Genomic DNA, 21718 nt, shown 5'->3' on the forward strand with positions numbered 1-21718 from the left:
TGTCCTCCACAAACCAAGCCGGTCTAAAGAGACAACTTTTCGACCTCCTAGACATGTATAAATACAAGGCCATTTGACCTCATTCATCACTCATCCATTACATCGATTTCTGTGCAAGAAGAAGAAGGAAAAATCAGTGAAAGTCAAAAGAGAGAGAGTGAAGTCAAAGGAGAGAGGATTATATTATTTTCTACCCTAGTTCTATTCACACATGTGAGTTTTTCTAAGGCAATTTATGTGTTGTTGTAGGCCTAAAATCTTAGGGGCCAAAATTTCAGGAGATGGCCAAATTTTAGAGATTTAACCAGCGTTGACTTTTGTTGACTTTGAATTTTTGAGGAGACTTGAATGAGGTATGACTTGGGATATTTGTGGCACTCTTGGTCTTTGTCTTAGGTCTTGGATATCTCACTTTGATCTGATTCTATAAGAAGAATATTTCTTGGGTTTTCCCTCTTGTGGGGTTTTGCCCTAGCTTGGAGCCTAATTTCTCATGTCCTTTGTCTCTTTGTGATCTTCATGTTTTGTACATTTTGGTAATAACTTGATGAAGAGAATATAAATTTAATAAGAAACAAGCAAACATTCACAAGTAATTATCAATTTAATGGAAATCTATCCTAATTTACAAGCATCTTGGTTTCTCAACATGGTATTACAACTAAGGTGAAGAGAGGGAAACTTGAAGATCACGTTTTGTTGGCACCTCTACAACAATCATTGTTGTGCCGGGTTTATCACTGTTTAATTTGACTAAACCACAAACATTTAATTGTCAACCAAGGTAGGTCTGTTTATTTCAAAGGTGTCTACACTATCTGTGCCGATACATAACAACCAAGGAAAGAAATGAAAGAAAATGTCATTGAACACAATTGTAGAACTTAAAGCACTCATGCAAAAATTAAAAAGACATTCTACAAGAATGAAATTCACTCATCACACTTCATGTTTTTCTCAAAGAACAAGCACGCCACACATCATTAGTAAAACTGTATCAACTGATTAAATATTATAGTTCTAACCAATCCTGTGTAACAACATATAATGAATCTGAAAACAGAAGTGCATCAATACTACAATTCATACAACAACATTAATGAATTCACACTTAAAATAAAGATAAACCAAACAACTAATCTACTACTACTGCAATCCCTGCTAAAGAGGAGGGCCCTTCCTCCCTAGCAGGGTGCAGGGATGAAATGGAAACTAGTTAAAATCTCAACACGAGATCTATATGAACATCACCAGAAGTGTTATGTATTAAAAATGACTGAAAATTACAAGATAAAAATGTCAATGTTGTTCCTGTGTTTCCGTTCCCTTTTCATGGAACCAAACCTTTTTATAAATTTTACAAGCCCCAAAAATTAGGGAACAGATCAGTCATGAGAATCTCACGATTCTCATGTCGATCAATATTAAAAGAAAAATAGAAAGCGATAAAAACAATTTTCAAATAAAAGACCAATTCAAGTTACACCATCTCCACAATCATAACCACTGAGATCCTTTGACCGTCCGTAGATAATTCATGATTCTTGACAACTGTCTTTGAAGACAACAACCATGGTCTTTGGCAGTTACGGTGTAACAACAACTCAAGGTGTAACAACAACTCGAGATGTAACAACAACTCAAGGTGTAACAACAACTCGAGATGTAACAACAACTCGAGGTGTAACAAAAAAACTTCGGACTGTAACAACAAATCCTTGAAGTGTAACAACAAGTAACAACAAAAACTACTCATCCTTAGTCCTTAGTTGTAGGCAACACTTGAAAGAAAAATAGCCAGAAAACTTCTTCCACAATTACCTTGGTTAGCCATCTCAAAAATACGTCACTTCATTCGATATTTAACGAAAGAACGAAAAATTATATGTTGATAAAGTATTGCTCTTATAACCAGGGAAAATGGTAATTGGGACATAAAGATCATAGGTTTATAGAGAGAGAATGATGAAAAATGGGGAACGAGGTGTCTAAGATATGCTTAAAAACTGCACCCAACAATCATATCACTTTTAAGACACACCCATAGTAGCTACTTTTGAGGACATTATTTGCAGCTATTATATATATTTCTATTAAAGGCTAAAGAAGAAGACTTGAAGATCATCATCATCCTTGTAGCAGCCATCAATCAAGGACATTCTTGGAAGCATAATCAATACTCTTGACAATTCCTCCTCATTTACAAGTAAGTTCTCCTCTATACTCTATGTCTGCAATGTAAAGTATATACCCTTGTTTGAGACTCTAGTATGAAGCATCTATCCAAAAGGTTTGTAGGCTGAATCCTAAAGGAGTTTAGACCAAGACTGAAATAATAAATCCTATGTCTCTTTGAAGCTAATCTCTAGACCAAGCTATGTGTTGAAGAACCTTAGAGTGATTCTTCTTAGGATGATAACAATGTGTGAAGTTCTTTTACAATTTTATCTTAGCTTGATATTCTTCTTCTTATTAGTGTGTGTGTTTGCTTCATCAAACTGGTACCAAAATAAAGAGAAAATAACACAAGATGTTGGCTTTCTTCCAGGGCCAAAACCTCTCCCTCTTGGAGAGGAAAACTCGAACACAATTATTCTTATAGAGATTCCAATTGACGAGTACCAAGACCTTGACGCTTGACCTACTAGGCCACTCCAAGACCAAGACATAAATCCTCTTCTTACTGTAGAGATCATCATGATCATTATTGCTGCTTCACTGAGATCATTATCATAGTGCCACAAAGGTTCTTGTAGTTGCACCATTCCTTGTACTTCCACCTAGATCACCATATCAACGAGGTCTTTTATACTTGCATGTGAGCTGCTACGAGATAGTGATCATGACCAAGACCATCTTGCTACTTCACCTTGATCTAGTGGAGAGATAGATCTTATTAGTCAAGGCCTTGCTATTTTTTATAATGTTGGTTATGATGATGATTATCAATCTAAACCACTTCTTATATGAATATTTCAATTTGAGAGTATCATGTTGTGTCATTATGAATACCTCCCTACTTATGTGGGAGTGTTGGAAATGTAACTAGTGTAAGTGTTCATAATGTAATTCAAATGTACTATTGACGTGTTCAAATTTGATCACTGGTGCCTACTATCACATCATGGGATGCTATGTCAATATTCGACACTACAATGGAGGCAAATATTAAGATAACTATGATTTTATTATTGGTATTTAAGGTGTAATTTTAGAAGATAGGTTTGAATTAGAAACCCAACATGATTGGGACTCTGTAGCTGAAGAAATCAACAAATAATGCAAGAGTCTAGCCAAATTTCTTTGGCGGAGCTTGCTCATGAACTGCGTGTTATATCATAATTGCTAACTAGTATATTTGGAGTCTTACCTTCGAACAATTGTATAGGGGAAATTGGATGATGGCTAGGACCATGGGAGCATCAGAATATTGTAAATAAGGCCAAGAAGAAGATAGGGGGCTATTCCGAGTGTACAAAACTTATTTACAGAGTTTATTTTAATGAAATTGAATGTTTGAGTGGGAATTCAATTTTGTATCTAACTTTGTACTGATAGATAATTGAATTAATGTATCTGAGATACTATCTTATGAAATCATCGTGATCTTTTTCAATTTGAGAATCCTCTGTGCAGATCGTAGCTTTGTGGTAGCAACCTAATAAAGTTCTAAGTGGATTAATCATTATCATTTAGTGATAGATTGAATTATGAAATCATTTAATGCCTTGAACTGGTATTTTGGGTTACCGAAATTCCATTGAGTTAAATAATGTATGGCGAGGACCCCAACCTTATGAAGTGCATTCTAGTTAAAGAGAGTGTAGAGATATATTGTGATAATTTATTCATCCAAACTATTGACTACAAGTCCCAAGAGTATAAGTGATTCAACATTAAGTTGTTGGTAGATTGTGGAAATTGAATGCCTTTTAAGACTAGATTTGGTGAAGCAATTACCCTACCACCATTTTGTGATGTTGGCATATCATGTCCACTCAACAAACTCGGGCTTAATGAATTCATATAGTTTGTATGGAACAATGATTTCGTGGCTAGATTAAATCATTATTATTGAGGTTTAATATAGCTAGTACATGATTGTTAGTGTAGATTGTAGTCTTATGTGATATGAATTGCTTTGTAGAGCATGAAGGGGACATGTAGATGTGAGACTCTGCAAACTTCTGCAATGGTACATCTAGGTGAAATCTTTGGTAGATGGAAAGCAAATTCATGCTCATAACATAATCAGTGAAAATGAGTGGGACATGTTTCTCGCAAGTCAACTCCTAGCGTTACACACTAGATGTGATTGTATGGAGGATATGCAACACTTGTTTGACTAAACTCTCACTCGGAATGTATTCTCGTAGAATATATGATCATTGGCTACAAGAAATGAAACAACATATATGATGCGAGGTGGATGTTAGAGAGAATGTCAGAGAGAGATTTCGTTTCTTGGAATTCTAAAATTGGAGTGTACGTAGAGATACTAGCTAAAGAGAAAAGTGCATAGGCAACATTTTAGTTTCAATGCAATTTTAGACACTGATCTATATAAGTTTGAGCCATTTGTTCACATATAGCAAGTGGTGGTGGCAATTAGTGGTATCACACATCACATGGGAAATATGCCAAGTGTTAAAATATCCATTCCCCCTTGTCGTTTCCTTCCACCTCTATGGATTTCCCCAATAAAAATATATATATTTAGATGTTTCCTTCCTTGCTCTATGGAGCTTCCCACCTATCCAAATTTGACAGGTGATTGGTTTCTTATTCTTCCTTGGCAAACTTCTTTGATGTTTCTTCTACTCCTCTGCTTGATTTCAGATTGGAGGGAATTTCCCTGACGGGTTGTCTAGATTTTTCCCTAGTGGACTTGTTGGAGGGGTCCTCTTGGGCATTGATTCATCTGGAGATACTGCGGCCTGGTGAGGCACTGAGGGATGTAAGCAAGGAGGGCCATTCACAATATCCGGACGGGGGGATCTATCCTAGATGTGTAGCCCATTCATGTGGTTTCTCTAGTTTTGGTTGCTTCTCATCTGCAACCTATACTCCTTATATATATATTCAATCTTTGATATAGTTGAGGTGGGGAAGAATGAACAGGATGGCAGTTTGAGAGGACAAAATCAACAGAAATCTACACAAGTCCCAGATATTTGAATCTCTATCGAAGGTGTTGAAATGGGTGTTGATAAATATTATCATGTTCTCTCTCAAATGCATAGGAAATTCAATTCTACAAGTGTTTCTGATTTTGATTGCAATAAAGGGCAAGGGGTTGTAATCAAATTCCAAGGGAAGTAAGAACATAAAGAACCCAAGTTGAGAGAATGGGTAAAGGTAAAAACCATTGTTCAATACATAGTCCTTCATATCTGCAAAGAGAAATGAATTTCACTGCAAGCACTAATAGGAAAGCTTCAATGAATAGTGAAGAATCCAACGTTGGAAGCAACCAGAACCCCTGTCCATTACATTCGTCTATGTTGAGGAAAATTCCCATGAATATGAATTCAAATTCGACACTCATTAATCGAAAGCATTGTGAAAGGAGAGGGGATGCTGAGAGTTTTCAAATGAGTGAGAGCCAAAGCCAAAATCAACCTCAGTTGTGTTATTTTACTATTGGACAATTGCATCTGAAAATTCACAACACAAGAAAACAACCACTTATAGAACCTATAACTTTGAGAGATAATAACAGTTCACTGGCTATAGTGAATGCAGGGTATGGGGGTGAAATCAGTGTTGAGGCCAAAGAACGAAAAGAAGGAAAAATGAATGATACTAAATTTTAAAATTAGACAATGGGGATACTAAATTTAAAAAATAGATGAGGGGAAGTAAAAAAAGAGTGCTAATTTTTTCAAATTTGAATTTGGATTTTAACTAACTTTCTTATGTATATTTCCATTATGGTGTATAAAGTCAAAAGGGAGAGATAAATTATTTATTTGACTTCCTTAGGGGCTTCAAAGTTTTAAGTTGTGTTTCTATTTTTGGATTCTTAAGCTTTCAACATTCCTTTGCACCTCTTGGGGCTTCAAAATTTTAAGTTGTGTTTCTGTTTTTGGCTTAAGTTTTTTGCGTTCCTTTGCACCTCTTGGTGGAATTGCTAGTTATACTTTTTATTGTAATAAGACGAAAACAATTTTAGAGATTGCGTATTTTTGTTGTTTAAAATGAGATTTTGAATACACAAAATGAATTTAATATCCTCAAAAACTCTTAGAACACTTAAAATTTGCAGATCACAGAGCTTAAAGTTACCTTTCCAAGAAATCATGGGAGAATTTTGAACAAAATCAATTAGAAAATAGTAAAAAAAAAAAATGTCTCACAATTAGACTAATCAAATCCATTAAAGTTAGTAATGTGGTTCGATATATATAGTGTGTCATGTAAAGTCTTCTCGCCCAGTTAAATTTACAATTTGAGCTTTTACATAATATATATCTATCTATCTATATATATATTTTAGGTCATTACACAATTCCAATAAACATATCATGAATATAAATGAAAAAAATCTCATATAATACTAGCACAACCACATTTAAATAATTAAATGTGATTGATATATGATCGAAAGCTTCATTTGTATCTACCACATGAACCATTGATAAATATATAATAATAAAAATAATATTAAAAAAAAGATTACAACAAAAATATAATTATTATTATAATTAATAATTAAAATATTAATAAGAATTAATATTGATTAGAGATCCGACATAACAATAATAATATAAGGGCACAATAATAACAATAGAGGGCTTCTGGAACCACAAGGATTTTGATGCATGGGAAGGGAGCTAGGGTTTAGAACAGGGAGCAACAGGAGGAGTGAGCTGGTAACAATGGAGGGGCTAGGAGGAGGGAGTTCCACTCCCTCCTACAGTAACGTCGTATCAAATAGAAGCAGGGAAACGAGTTTGAATGGATTTAGGAAACCCTTGGAGGCCGGAAAAAAGAAGACAGACTCAAAAGAACCGGAAAGCAACAAAGCTGATGAATAGGAAGAAACTCATGGGGCGGTCAGAAGGGAGGAGAGACCAGAGGATAGCAGTCAGAAAAATGTGTACAAATCTGTAGCAGGACCCTGTAAGCCCAAGTCAACCATCAAACCCCGGGTGGTTCTGAATGATCCTGCACTGCAGGTGCACAGAGATCACATGGCGACGTATGCTATTATATGCAAGTTTATGGGTATATGGCCCACAGAGAAGAATCTGTACACATGGATAAGAAACAACTGGAAACCAAAGGGAGATATAACTCTGCATCTAGGGTCCAAGGGTTTCTTCACAGTGGTTTTCACTAGCCTAGAGGACAAAGATAGAGTGTTTGAAGGAGGACCCTATTTCTATGCTGCTGCAGGACTATATATGCGACCCTGGGTAATGAACTTTGTCCCAGAGCGAGAAACGTTCACATCAGTCCTAGTATGGATAAGATTTTACTCCCTACCTCTAGATTATTGGCTGCCTAAATCCTTAAAGGCTATAGGAAATAAATTACTACATTTTCTAAAAATATCAGAGGCAACTTTGTGAGGTAAATATACCTCCTGTGCACAAATATGTGTGGAAATGGATCTATCGGGAGCACTCCCAGATGAAGTTGTCATAGAAGTTTATGATGAGGAATGGGTACAGGCGGTGGACTATGAACATGTCCCTTTTAGATGTCGGAAATGTCATGAACATGGGCACCTATTTAGAGACTACCCACAAAACAAAAGGGAGGATAATCCGAGAACCAACACAGGCAAAGATCTTGAAGGATTCACCAAGATGGGAGGCAGAGGGAAAGGAGGGGGAAGAAAGTACCAGAAAAAACAGAGTGAAAACAAGCTATCAAGTCGCAACAGTTTTGAAATTTTAGAAGAAGAAGGGGGGAACATTGGAAAGGTCGTTACACTAGACAACCATCCTATAGAGAAGGAAAAGGAGGACAGCATGGAAATAATACAAGAAAACAACAAACAATAGGAAACCATACCAAGCAACATGGAACTAAGCAGGGACCAGGAGATGACCCCAAGTGAAGTTGGGACAGAGGACCAAGAACTACATGAGATTCTTGAGAGGGAGAATCTTGATCTAGAAAAATTCTTAAACCAGGGAACCAACAAAGGGATAGACTCCCTACCACAAGAGGAGTTTGACAGAGTACAATAGCTCTTCCTTTGGAGATCTCATACAAAAGCCTCAGGAATCAAAAGAAGCCATGAAAGCCAGGACCATAGAGGGGTCAAATCAATGGAGGAAATATCAAGACACTCGGCCAAAAACCCAAGCAGAAAAAGAGGAAGAAAAAGACAAAATGAGCTGCTAACAGAGTGTGGAAAGCTCATGATCAACTTAGGTAAGATGAAAGATCTCACCAATTACTCATTCAAAAACCCATCATTATGAAGCTCACAACCTAGAATATCAGGGGTCTAGGAAGTAAAAGGAAACAGAGGAATCTCAGCAACAGATTAAAAGAAGAAAACCCAGATATGGTGTTCATACAGGAAACAAAATGTTCCATAGATAAAGTTCGAGAGATACATAACAAATGGCTCAGTAAATATGAGCACCTAGAAGTCAAAGCCAATAACACAACGGGTGGGATTCTTACTCTTTGGAATCCTCATAAATTTGGCATTCTAGATGTGGAAGCATCCAGGAACTACCTTTCAATGGTTATCCAACCTTTGGGTGACAAGGAAATCTATATGGTCACAAATGTCTATGGTCCTCAAAAACCTGAAGACAAACTCAAGCTTCTCACCTCACTAGAGGAGCTAAGGGAGAGACACCCAGTAATGCCCTGGATTCTGGGTGGAGATTTCAACATGATCAAATCTCTCACGGAAAAAAAAAGGAGGAACTAGAGTAATAGGAAGAGACTCTATTGCTTTCTAGAACTTCCTAATCAACTTGAGGCTAGTGGACTTAGAAACAACAAATGGAACCTTCACATGGAACAATAAGAGGGGAGGAGCTTCCCAAGTTGCCTCAAAACTAGATAGATTCATCATCTCAGAGAACCTCTTCCTCTCTGGACCTAACTTGAATGCTTTTATCCTTCCTTTTGGAGGGTCGGACCACTGGCTGATTCAGCTAGAAGCTTCTTTTATTGGCACTCCAAGGAATAGACCTTTCAGGTTCGAAAATGTTTGGCTCACTCACCCTGACTTCATCTCCAATATTGATAAATGGTGGAAGGAAGATTTACCCGTTCAAGGCACGAAAATGTTCCTTCTGCAACAGAGACTCAAACACATTAAGGTCAAACTCAAAGATTGGAACAAAAGTGAGTTTGGCAACATTTTTAAAGCCAAAAGAGAAGTGGAACAAAAGTTACAGAAAATTAACCAAATTCTTATCAAGGAAGGCTTTACTGAGGATAGGAAATTGCAAGCTGACTCTCTCCAACAGGAATGGGACATCAGATGTCAGTAGGAAGAAATCTTTTGGAAGCAGAAATCAAGAGTGCAATGGCTTAAAGAAGGAGAAAGAAATACAAGGTTTTTCCACAAATCAACCATGGAACATCGGGCTCATAATCGAATCACAAAGCTCATAGATCCTCAAGGGAAAGAGCTAAGCACACACAAAGATATGGAATCCATTCTGGTACAACATTTTCAAAATATAGCAGAGGAGCCTATCTTAGACAGATCGCTAGCTATTAAAAGATTTACGCAACATATTCCAAAACTGGTGACCAGGGAAGATAATTATAATCTCAATAGACTAGTGACAGAAGAGGAGGTAAAAGAAGTAATAAATGAGATGCACAATGGGAAAGCTCCTGGACCGGATGGTTTCAATGTTGACTTCTTCAAGGCAGGTTGGGAAATAGTCAAACAGGACATATTGGAGGTGGTGGAGGATTCAAGAATTTCAAAAACAGTCCTAAAAGCGTTAAATACCTCCTTCATAGCCCTTATTCCTAAAAATGATAAAGCAATGACTCCAGATTGATTCAGACCCATAGCCCTCTGTAATGTAATATACAAAATCATCTCCAAAGTTATTGCAAACAGACTCAAGCCCCTTCTTCCAACTCTCGTGTCGGAGGAGAAAACTGGATATGTGGAAGGAAGGCAAATTCTCAATAACATCATTCAAGCTCACGAAATAGTGCACTCTCTCAAGAATAATAAGCAAGCAGGGATGATCATACAACTAGACCTAGCGAAAGCTTATGACAAGCTAAGCTGGTTATACATCAAAGAAGTTCTAAAAGCATATGGCTTTGACCAGAATTGGATAAGATGGGTTATGGCTTTGGTAACATCTGCTAGCTTTTCTATCCTTCTCAATGGTTCTCCATCCAGATCCTTTCAGCCCTCGAGAGGTCTCAGGCAAGGAGATCCACTCTCTCCCTTTCTCTTTATCCTTATGATGGAAGGATTAGGCAAAGCAATCATTTCTGCCAAAAGGGAAGGCACAATCCAGGGTCTCAAGCTCACCCAGGACGGAGACTCTCTGACTCATCAACAATTTGTAGATGACACCATGTTACAGGGCATACCAATGGTCAAAGAAGCCAAAGCTTACAAACAAATTCTGCAAGATTTTTCTTTGGCAGCTAGTACAGAGGTAAGTCTCACAAAATCAAAAGTATTTTTTTTCAATACAAATATTGCCATTCAGAGAAACCTCTCCAGAATTCTCGGCTTTCAGAGAGACCATCTTCCCTCCAAATATCTGGGAATACCTCTCACTGACAAACCTCTGAGCAAGGAAGTTTGGGAGCCATTGACTAATAAACTGAAGGACAAAATAAAAAAATGGACAAGTAGATCTTTAAATCTAGCTGGCAAGCTCGTTCTCACAAAGGCGGTCCTGCAATCTATTCCAATCTACATGTTTTCGGCTCTTCCTGTCCCTAGAGGAGTAGCTCAACAAATCAGGAACATGCAAAGAGATTTTCTTTGGGGAAAAGGGGAGGAAAAAAATAAATGGGCTCTAGTAGCTTGGGACAAACTTTGCAAACCCAAACCTGATGGGGGTCTAGGTCTCCATGAACCAGAAACTCTCAAAAAAGTTTTGGGGGCCAAACTTTGGTAGAGATGGCTGAAGGAATCAAGCAACCCATGGGCCAAGCTCTGGAAACAGAAATATGCAAAGGATTGGCAAGAATGGGACCTGATCAGAATGACCGGACATATCCAGGGCTCCCATATTTGGAACAATGCTTGGGAGAACAGAGCTTTAGTTCATAAACATAGCTTCTAGGAGATTGGAAATGGGAACCTTGCCTGGTTTTGGGAGGATAACTGGAACCAGGAACCCAACTTAAGTAGAGAAGGACTGAATATTCTCAAAGAGGACACTGTCAACAAATGAATAAAAAAGGTCAATGACTTTTGGGATAAGACAAGGAACAATGATAAATGGAGAACATGGAAAGTACCAGTTTACAGTGAAGAGACTCCTCTGAAGACCCAGGTTGAAGCTCTTGCTACAATCCTGGAAAAGAGGAAAATTTTGATCTCTACTTTCATAGATCAACTTAGATGGGGAAGAAGCAATGAGGGCAACTTCAACCTCAAAGAAGCCAAATAAATTGCCACTGGTTACAATTTTTCAAACCCGGATAAAATTTGGAAGGACCTATGGAAGCACCCTCACTGGATGAAAATCAAGTTGTTTATGTGGATGGTTCATCACAAAAAGATTCTGACTTGGGAAAATCTTAGAAAGAAAGGTTTTGTGGGACCATCCAGATGCTAGTTATGTGGTATCCAGGAAGAAACGAGGGATCACCTTCTCAACCTCTGTACCTTCACCTCAACCTTATGGAACTGGGTTGCCTCTATCTTCAGGAAAACTGACAGGGATGAAAACGACATCTCCAAAACCTTAAAGAATTGGAGGAAAAAACTTTCTGAGAATGAGACAGTCAACATAGCCTGGACATTGATACCAGGCTTTTTAATCTGGAATGTCTGGAAAGAACGCAATAACAGAATTTTCAATGATAAATCTGGCTCACCCCAAAACATAATAGCTCAGCTCCTAAGGCAACTCAAAGAAACTATAAATACCATTCAGAAGCAACCTCCTGAGAATCCTCCATCACACCAGGAGGCTCGCATTCTTCTACTTTTGGGCCTATAGAAGCTTGTCCCCCAGGGCACAATCCGGATTGCAACACACTCTACAATGAGGCAGGATTACTGGCAACCACCCCCCCTGGCTACTTGAAATTCAATACAGATGGAGCCTCGAAAGGAAACCCAGGGGTTGCGGGTTATGGAGGAGCTATAAGAGATGACAAGGGGAATATAATAGTCATCTTCCATAGTCATTTAGGGAATGCTACCAACAACATGGCGGAACTAATGGCCATAGAGCAGTGCTTAGAGATTCTGAGAGATCTCAATATGACGAACACTATAATAGAAGCTGACTCTGAATTAACAATTAATTCAATAAAAAAAATAGCAAATGGCTCTGCACCAGAGAAAGTCTCAAACCACTGGCGACTTTTGCAGGTCTATCATCGTATTCAATCGCATCTAAGAATCCTGAGAACCCTAAGTTTCGTTCATGTGCGCAGAAATGCCAACAGATTAGCAGACCGACTGGCAAATGAAGGGGTGCTCTGTAAAAATGATCACAGTATATACAGGTGGGAGCTAACACCTGCAGGGAATTTGCAAGAGGAATGCCATAGTCTGGCGTGCGCAAACAATGAGCATTATCACAGTATGAAGGAGACGCAACAATTGGGAAATTAAGCGAATGGAGGACAAGGGTTCATCAAGCAGAAGACCTCAGCATCGGCGCGACGGAAGCTTTCTAATGGACGGAAGGATGTGGAGAAAGAGCGGTTTCCTTTCTCAAAGAAAATAGAGGTCAAGCGGTTTAGTGGTTTATCGGGCGTCCCCAAGATCCCAAGCGGTTTTTTATGGTTTGCCTCCGATGCCATTCATCAATCACCACGTGGTGGTGGGTGGAGAGAGAAAACCGCCTATATCGGGCGGGTTTTCCTCGAGCTTCTTCTCCGCCCGATATTCTCCTCAACCGTCAGATTTGGTGGGTGAAGATCTACGACCACAGTTCATCGAGCTTGTTGGATGTGTTATCCTCCGAGCTTATCGTGATCATTGTGGTGGCTCTTGGGTTTCGGATGTCAAAGTAGCACAGGATTTATCTCCCTGGACGGACCCGATTGAACCCTTGAATTGGGTTTAATTTCCTTTCAAGTCCGTGGTTTTTGTCAATTTGTAGGCATTTTGAGTTGTCGTTTTCACCCCCCAACCGTGTGTTCTTCAGATTCAGATCCTACGGCCGTAGGCGTTCACAGAGTTTTGTGGGACTGAGGCCTGATTTTTGAGGCTTGGCGGTCACCGGCTGCTCCCATTGACTTTTGTGCCGGGACTTGTAACATAGTTTTGTAACTTTTTAGCCATTGAATGAGAAGGAAACACTCTTGCTTTAGCAAAAAAAACAATTAATATTGATTAATTAATAATAATTATTAATTAATTAATAATAATTATTAATTAATTATTAATAACTAATAATAAATATTGATTAATAGGTTGGTGATGGAAGAGAAGAGAACATCAACCTCTGGGAACTGTGAAAATGGGGTTTCACACAGGGTTGAAACCCTAGGTCGGTGTTTATGGCAGTGAACAGTATGGGTGAGGTTGTCCTTTATGGTGGTTCACAGTATGGTTAACCCTTTTACCCTTGCGAGGATAGGATCATTTTTTACCACTACTCCAGAAGGTGTTAACAATAAAATAGGTTGGGTTACGAAGGATAACTGCTGGACGGACTGACCCTTCAGTTTTTTTGTTGCGGCGGTTATTGGCAGTTTTCTTGGACCTAGGGGAATTTATGGTCAATAAAAATGGTTTGAAATGTGGTTTTTACGGTTTACTGCGCTGGGGTCAATGGTTGTCAGGGGACTGAGAACAATACTCGGAACAATAACTGGTGAGTAGAAAATGACATTTGCATGGATGAAGAATTAGTTGATTACTCATCTGATACCATGGAGTCATCACAAATATGGGTCAAAGAGACACATAAGTCACGAGGAGTGGTTCCACCAGATTCGCACCTGTCACTGGAGGCCCAGGTAGCCGATTTGAACGTGGAAACGGAGGAGATGGAGGCTACCCTAAGTGGTTTAGGGTTTTCACAACAGGGCTCGACGATTAATAAGGTCTTAATCAATCTAAGGGAGGAACATGCCCGACCTTTCTTGAATACCCCTTCGCCTTTAGAACTACAATACTGGGCACATGAGCAACAAGGATTTGTGTCGAATTTATAAGGTGTCTCATGCGTGGCAGATGGAGGTGCGAGTGGTGCAGGTATTGACACTTTTGGTGGGGTGAATCCGACAAATAGCACACCTAGTGCATCAGTGTCAATCCCTAAGGTTTGAGGCTTCCTCCTACTGCTTGCATCTCCAAATGTTTTGATGGAATCACTCAAAAAGATTTGGGTCCAGAGGATAATAGGGCTTCAGACTCAGATGAAAACCACCAGGCAAAGGATGGACAATAGTTGATAGCACAGGCGCATAGGTCTGGAGGGAATAAAAATCCAAGTGCTCCAAGGTGCATGAAAGGGGGCGTCTGTTGGTTTTTGGCGAAGGTATCAACATGACCCAAGCTGCTCTCATGGAAAGCACGGTGTTGGTGGGAAGAGTCTGGGGCCGAAACTATACCCCGACGTGTTTAAAAAGATGGACAGTGGAGATTTGGGGTCACTTAATGGACTAGTTTCCAGCAGTTATTACCATGACCCGGGGATGGTTCGCACTCATCTTCTCGCAGCCGAAACTAATAAGTTGGGTTTTAACAAGATACTGGCACATTGAGATGACTCATGTGCTTCTCAAGAGATGGTCACCCCTTTTCGACCCGAAGAAGGAAAAATTGGGGGCGGGGCCGATTTGGGTAAGGCTTCCATGGCTGACGCTACAATTTTGGTATGAGGATATATTTAGATGTATCGGGGATGACCTGGACATCTATATGGACTATGGCAGTTCCTACATTAATATCATTTGTTTGGCCATTGCCAGGATATTGGTGCACCTAGACACGCGTGAGGGTCTGGTGGAGAGTTATTGGCTCCAGCTTGGGGATATTATACGTTGGCAGATTTTGGATTATGAGGGGATACCATTCTATTGTAGGAGGTGTCATGAGGTGGGATACCTGTATAAATAATGCCCGCTTATCACCGGGAATCATCCTAAACCCTCGCAAAGGTTTGTCTTTGTAGGTACACAAACTACTTTAGAGGCTGGAACTACTCTTGTCGTGCACCCAAAGGAACCTCGGTCGAGGCGGAGAATGGATGTGGAGGCATCTCAACAAGAGGGCTCTTGGACTCCTGATGCTCGGGTCACATGCTCACGATCAAGGGGCCCTAAATTATTTCCGGGTACTCTAATTTCCTCTCCCCCCTCTTCTCAAAATTTTATGAATACCGAAATTGCATTGCCATCATTAGCTGTTTCGGGATTGGGTATTGATGCATGTAAATTGAGTTTCATTAAATTTCCTGTGGTATCGACACCTCCCTCTGCACTGAACTCTGTTCTGACCATTACCTTGGGCCCTCTCACAAATCCCACTAGGGAGGATTCTAGCTCCTGTGGCTCAGATAGATACAATCTACGATCACTACCCCTTCCCCGAAGCCTCACTTTCGGATTAGGTGAGGACCCTATTCCCTCTAGAGCCCACAAACTGCCTAGGGGTAGATAATCATATTTATCCAAAGCCATTTGACGGGTGGGTATTGAGGTGGCGACTAGTATTCAGACTCCTATTGACCGGGTTCTTAGAGCAAGAGGAAACCCTGATAGGGTTACCCCATGAAGTGCCTCTCTTTCAACTGCAGGGGTTTGGCCAGCCTGGACAAGAAACTGGCTCTCAGGAGGCTGTTAGGATCGGATAGGATTGATGTTTTACTACTACAAGAGACTTTGGGCGATGGGGTCTCCATCAACAAGATTTTGCTGAACATGCTTCCGGACTGGAATTTCCACACATTGGATGTAAGAGGGATATCTGGGGGATGTGCCTTGGGTTTCAACAAAAAGACTATAAAGCTAGACAATATTTGGGGGGGAGAAGGATATTTGGGGGCTGATTTCAAAGCCATTGATATTGATACATCCCTAAGACTGATTAATATATATGGGCCCTGCCATAATAGGGAGGCTTATTGGGATAAGTTGAAGAGTGCAGATTTCATGCAAGTGGACAATATAACCTAAATTTCTCTTTAGGGCATGGTGAAGCCTGGGGCAATAGAGCACAAACTAACCCATTGATGGCCTATTTTGAATATATGACGGATTCCAATAATCTCATGAACATTGACTTGACCAAGATTTTGCCGACTTGGAGGAATAAGAGATCTGGAGAGGATGCTCTGGCCAGAACACTGGACCATTTCATGATTAAATCACCTCTGTTGGCATATTTGGACCGAATTTGACAATGGGTGGGATCGGGGAGCATTTTTGACCATTCCCCAATCCTTATGGAAATTATGAACTCCAATCATAAGCCAAGCTCCCCTTTCAAATTTAATGCCACTTGGCTGGCTGAAGTTGATTTTCATACATTAGTCATGGAATCCTAGACTCACTATGGACAAGATAACAGAATCTCATTGGCTGAAGTGATTGCAAGCAATTTAGCTCGTATCAAACACAAAACCACTAGATGGGGCAAATAAAAAAGCAAGAGGATGAGGCCACAATTCAGAAAATTGAATCTGACATTAGAGAGCTAGAAAATTTGGGTAATGCAAGTTACATAAACACTGAAACTAGGGACCATCTGATAATATTGGAAACTGAAAATATTCGCCTCCTGAGACAGCAAGAGGAGACTTGGCGATTGAAGAGCCGAGCAATATGGTTAAAGGCTGGGGACGAAAACTCAAATTTTTTTCAACAATGTGCCAGGGGGAGGAAAATAATCAACACCATCTGGACATTAAGGGATCAGACAGGTAGGGAGGCCAGCACCTTCAACCAGCTTGCAGATATGGGCATCATACATTTCTCACAAATATTCAAAGCACCTAGGGAAGCTACCATTGCTGAGATCCTTAACATTCCTTAATCGATTCCTAGATTTGTGGAGGCTGATGATACAAAGACTCTAAATGATCCAGTGACTCTGGGGGAAATTGAAGTAGTCCTGAAATGGTTCAAAAGAGATAAGAGCCCGGGACCTGATGGCTGGCCTATGGAATTCTATCTTACCTTCTTCGACCATATTGGGCCTGATCTCCTATTGGTTATTGAGGACTGTAGACTATCTGGCCAGATGCATGAAGGATTCAACTCAACCTTTATTGCTCTCATTCCCAAAGTCGATCACCCTCAATCCTTTGATGATTACCATCCCATGTCCCTCTCCAACTGTATATACAAATTAATTTAAAAAATTATTGCTAACCGCATTAAACCTTCTTTATCCAAGATGATTTCCAAGGAACATTTCACTTTCCTAAATCAACACCAAATACATGAATCCATTGGGACAACACAAGAAGGGATCCATTCGATCAAGATCAAGATTAAGAATATTAAGGGCATCACTCTAAAAAATGATCTATCCAAAGCTTTTGAATGAGCCAGTTGGACATATCTTCAACTTATCCTTACCCATATTGGTTTCCCTCACTCTTTCATAAATTGGATCATGTATTGTTTCACATTTGGTTCATATAGCATTCTCATTAATGGGGTTTCATCTGGGTTTTTTCATGTTGAACGTGGTTTGTAACAAGGATTCCCATTATCACCATTGCTATTTCTTTTGATCATGGAGGGGCTAAGTAGACTATTAACAAAAGGTCATGCTGAAGGGTCATTGGGAGGAGTAAAGATATATGATGTTTCCTATCTCTCACATCTATTATTTGTAGATGATGCACTTATTTTTTTTAATGGCTCTATCTGTGATACCACTTGTTTCAAGAAAATTCTATCCATGTTTTGTAAAGCTACAGGTATGGAGCCCAACTTCAACAAATCCACCATCTTGCTGGTGTCTTGCTTACAAAATGAGCAAAGACATGTTATACATCACTTTCAATTTGTTAGGCAAGAACTAGAGTCGACTCTCAAATACCTTGGATTCAGGCTCAGGCTAAATGGTTATCACATTGTAGACTGGACATAGGTCATTGAAAAAATTTAAGGCCATATTAACATATGGCAGTAGCGATGGCTCTCGAGAGAGGGAAGGATCACCTTGCTCAAATCTGTACTGGAGGTCATCCCAGTATATTGGATGACCCTTGCCTGGATACCAAAAGGCATAATCAACAGAATTCAACAAACTTGTAGTTGTTTCCTATGGTGGGGGGAAAATATTGGGAGGAAAGTTTCCTGGGTTCGCTAGGATAGAATTGGGAAACCAAAAAAATGGGGTGGATGGGGTGGCACTCACTGCGAAGATGGGGTGGCAGATTATCACATCGGATAATCTATGGAAAGAGGTGGTTTTTTTATAAATACATTCACCCTCTATCTGTCATGGACTGGATTTGCAGGCCGACCCAGGGCATTATAGGAGCATCTATCATCTGGAAGGCTATCTCACAGTCTATTAGTGTCATTAAGGAAGGACTGGCTTGGCGCATTGGTAATGGTGAGCAGGTGCGATTGGGTATCGATGCCTAGTCTGGTTGCGGTAATGCACACATACTACCACTGGAGCTTCATCAATTCCTTGCAATAGAAGGTATCACCCATCTCTCTCATATTGCAGATGTTAGAAACCCAAATTGGATCTCCCAGAAATGGTTTAATGCACTAGATCTTGGGATTCCGGGCAGATGGAGCAAGGTGTGGCATCGTTTTATTGGTGCATTGGAGGAAGCTAATATCAAGATTACTTTACAAGAAGATGAAATCATATGGGCAACTGCACCACATGGTCGATATAACCCCAGGGAAGGATACACAACACTTATTAATAACCTGGATCTGGTGGAGATGAGTTGGTGGTGGCACCCGCTATGGAAGCTTAAGGCTCCTCACAAAACCTGTCTCTTCATGTGGTGTATATTATCGAATAAAGTCCCCACGGAGGTCAATCTAATGAGTCGGGCCTTTCATGGTCTGTCTAGATGCTACCTTTACAAGGAAAATGTTGAGGATATTGATCACTTGTTCCTTCATTTCCTAGTTTTTGGTCATGTGTGGTTTAAAATCATAGCCTCCCTCAACATTGTGCTCAAACGGGATGGGCCACATCTATCTGGTGCCTAACAAAGCTGGTGGAATGTTGCTGCTACACATAAAATAAGAAACCTCCCTCTGATTGTTTGCTGGGGTATTTGGCTGACCAGGAATCACATAATTTTTCAGGATGCAATGACCCATTGGCCGGCCACTTGCAACTATATTGTTGCTATTTATAATTTGATCCCTGAGGACTCTGGTCACCACCCCGCCAGGGTCATCACTCCGGAAGTAATTAATAAGAATATCCCCTGGGCTTATTTCGATGGGTTGGCACAGATCACTGGATGTGGGGGGGGTGGTTCTTCACATTAATGATTCACATTACTTCAAGATCAAAGTGGGACTAGGAAGAGGCACCAACAACTATGCTGAACTTAATTGCCTCAAATACCTTCTCATTTTTTCTCTGGAACAAAACTGCCACAGGATTCAGATCTATGGGGACTCAAAGCTTGTTATAAATTGGATCAACTTTGCATATCATTATCACTTGCACACACTCAGGGGCTTATTGGATGAAGTCATCACTGTAAAATCACATTTTTATTTTATTGTATGCTCTCATATATACAAGGAAAGGAATGTGGTCACTAATTTTCTTTCCAAGGAGGTCGTGTAGTAGATCAAGGGGCAATGGTTGATTCAAGATTTCTGAGATCAAGAATTCTACAAGTTTTTCCATTGACCATTCATTGTGTTGGATGGGATTATATTGGAATGAACTGCATAGATCATTTGTCATTTTTTCTTTTTGTTCTATTTCTATGCACTTATTGGACAATTATGCATGTAAATATTATGCTTTTTATTGTAAATATTGAACTATATGACATTGTTCTAGGTTGAATGGCTTTTCCATTTACTGGTGATTTCTGCATTTCACACATGGAAGATACAATATGTAATTTTCTTATTATTAATGAAAATTGCTTCATGGGAAAAAATAAAATAAATATTGATTAATTAAATAATAATCAATAATTATTAATTATTAATTATTAATAAATAATAATTATTAATTATTAATAATTAATTAATAATTGTTTATTGATTTTTAATTATTATTATTATTATTATTAACAATTATTAATTAATTCATGGTTACCATCATGTTTGATCATGAGTGACCATGATTGACCATCGTTGATAGTGGTTGACGATGGTTGACCATGCTTGATTTTCTTATTGAGACAATATTTGTCACAATACGACGTTGGACTATGGTTGACCATGATTATAAACACAAGGGATTTATATTAAACTCCAAGATTAATATTCTAAACCCTATGAATAATTTTATACCCTAGGAATATGAACCCTTAGATTAATAAACTTAAGGAGATTATATTATGAACCCAAGGGAATAATAAACCCAAAGTATTAATATTAAAAACCCAAGGGATTAACATTATAAACCCAAGGTATATAAATCTTAAGATAAACATTATAAACCCTAAAATAAACATGGTTGACCATGGTTGATTTTCATATTGAGACAATCTTTGTCACAATGTGATGTTGGACCATGATTGATTTCATATGAAGATGATCTTTGTGACAATGGGACTTTAGACCATGGTTGACCATGGTTAATTTTCATATTGAGACAATATTTGTCATAATGTGACCTTGCTTATTGACCATGGCTGACCATGATTAACCATGTTTGACTTTCATATTCAAACAATCTTTCTAACAATGTGATGTTGGACCATGGTTGACCATGGTGGATGTTCATAATGAGACAATCTTTGTCACAATGTTGTGTTGGACCATGTGGTGAGCTCCAGTATTGTAGCAATAATGCTACAACTCCTCGGGCTTCCTGTCTCTCATTTTATCAACCCGGTAGTTCGTACAAACTTGGAAGCGACGGTGCTGTATGCACAAGTACTAGCTCTTGTTGCAGCTGTCACTTGGTCAGCTGGCACAAGTCCGCTAGGGCTCAAGCCAACTTCTATAGGCTCTCAGAAGAAGCTTGCTAAATGATGGACGAAAGCTAGCTCAAAGAAAACTAATCTACTTGACGAAAATGAATTGAAAGCAAATCAAAGCATGGAAATCCTAGGAAACCCTAATTTGACTAGTCTAACCTCTACGATGCAAAGAATGTGAAGGAAACTTCTACCAATGATGCCATTACTTCTAATAAGTGAAAATGCATGAATCTAAGCTACTTGCATCTTAAAAGACATGTTTTTGTATTTTTTCTTTAAGTGGATGGAGTGATTGTGATTTTGTGCTTATTAGGGTTTGGTTGTGCAGATGTGATGCAGAAGGAAGGAAAGTGTGGGAAAGGTTGGGGAGGCTAGGAGAGGTCCCCAGGGATCCTCAGCATCCGTCCACAGAGGTTCCTCACGTTCAGAGGCTCAGCAACCGAGTGAGTGGCCTCCTACAGGATGTCTGCAGGGGATCCTACAGGAAACTCAGGGGT

Source organism: Pinus tabuliformis, chromosome 2_2 (assembly GCF_031772625.1).
Source record: "Pinus tabuliformis cultivar Carrire ecotype Pingquan chromosome 2_2, CPIR1, whole genome shotgun sequence".
In the NCBI taxonomy this organism is placed as follows: domain Eukaryota; kingdom Viridiplantae; phylum Streptophyta; class Pinopsida; order Pinales; family Pinaceae; genus Pinus; species Pinus tabuliformis.